This window comes from Argopecten irradians, unplaced genomic scaffold, assembly GCF_041381155.1.
Source record: "Argopecten irradians isolate NY unplaced genomic scaffold, Ai_NY scaffold_0597, whole genome shotgun sequence".
In the NCBI taxonomy this organism is placed as follows: Eukaryota; Metazoa; Mollusca; class Bivalvia; order Pectinida; family Pectinidae; genus Argopecten; species Argopecten irradians.
In genome coordinates, this window is record NW_027188064.1 from 30,001 (window position 1) to 32,042 (window position 2,042).

Below are 2,042 nucleotides of genomic sequence, written 5' to 3' on the forward strand. Positions count from 1 at the left end.
AAGATATTTAGATATAAATAGATAATAATAGATAGATAATAGATAATAGATAGATATAGATAGATATAGATATTTAATATAATATATAGATAGATAGATAGATATATAGATAATAGATATATATAAATAGATAGACGATTTGATATATATAGATAAAATATATACATATAGATTAGATAGATATAAGATAATATATAAATTATATATAGATTTAGATAATTTGATAAAATACTAAATGATATAACGAAATATTGAAATATTTACAAATAAATTCCATTATATATTTTTAAATTAAATTATTTCTTCGCATAAAATACTTTATTTAAATATTAAAAAATAACTAAAATAAAATTAAACTGTGTACACGTTAACTATATCCGAAATACATACGGCGGCGCGTTTGTACGTTTAAAATATAAAATCATCAAAAACACGAAGAATAAAAATGATTAATAAAAAACCCATATATGTTATAGATACAATGAAAACAAAACCAAGCCAAAGCGTAAATTATTAAATACATTATTAGTTTGAAATCCAATAAAAAATATGGAATTTGAAGCAACTGAAATAAATTTCGGCCAATCAAATAACGTGTATACGGGCCAGCCCATTATTCACCTCCTCTCAATCACGACGTCTAGAATAAATATATATCAGAAAACTTCAAAACGGTACAGACAATTATCAAACAACTTAAACAATACAAGAACAGCAAGAGAGCTACCAGAAGAAAAAGACAAAAAAAGCGAGAAGACATAGAAAGAGAAAAAAGAAGAAGCCAAGATCCTTCGATCATGCCAAGATTCGCCAATCGAGCAAAAAGAAACCGCCAAGAGCTAAAAAAAAGCTAAGAGCAACTAAAAAAAAAAAAAAAACGAAAAAAAGAAAAGAAAGAAAAGCAAAAAACAAAGCACCAACACACGCGACACAAAGCCTCCGAGTACCTAAATTGGCAAACCTAAGAAAGCTACCCAAGCCCAAGAAAAAGCCAAAAAAAGTCTAAAAAAAAAAAGCAGCCTCCGTCCTCAAGAAAGAGATGAAACTCGACTCCAAAAAGAAAAAACCGCCTCTCCTAAAGAAGCCTAAGACTAAAGCCCAAGAACTAAAAAAGCAAGAAAAGATTCCTAAAGTCCGCCTAAAAAGCCCAAAAAAACCCCCAACCCCAAATAGATACTACCAGACTAGAGAAAAAATACTTCAAAAAAACTTTTCATAAAGTAGCCCTAGAAAATAAGACAACCCAACCCCCAATATAAAGAATAGACTACCCAATATAATATAAAAAGATAATATAGATAAAATAGATAGAATAGATAGATAGAAGATAGATAGATAGATAGATAGATAGATAGATATAATAATATAGATAGATAGATAGATAGATAGATAGATAGATAGATAGATAGATAGATAGATAGATAGATAGATAGATATAGATAGATAGATAGATAGATAGATAGATAGATAGATAGATAGATAGATAGATAGATAGATAGATAGATAGATAGATAGATAGATAGATAGATAGATAGATAGATAGATAGATAGATAGATAGATAGATAGATAGATAGATAGATAGATAGATAGATAGATAGATAGATAGATAGATAGATAGATAGATAGATAGATAGATATATAGATAGATAGATAGATAGATAGATAGATAGATATAGATAGATAGATAGATAGATAGATAGATAGATAGATAGATAGATAGATAGATAGATAGATAGATAGATAGATAGATAGATAGATAGATAGATAGATAGATAGATAGATAGATAGATAGATAGATAGATAGATAGATAGATAGATAGATAGATAGATAGCGTTATATATAATAGAATAGATAGATAGATATATATATATATATATAGATAGAGATAGATCATATATATATAGTATAGATAGATATTAGATAGAGATAGATATATATAGATATAGATAGATAGATGAAATTTATAGATAATAGATAGATAGAAATAGATAGATAAATAATATGAAATAGATATATAGATAGATAAATAATAGATAGATA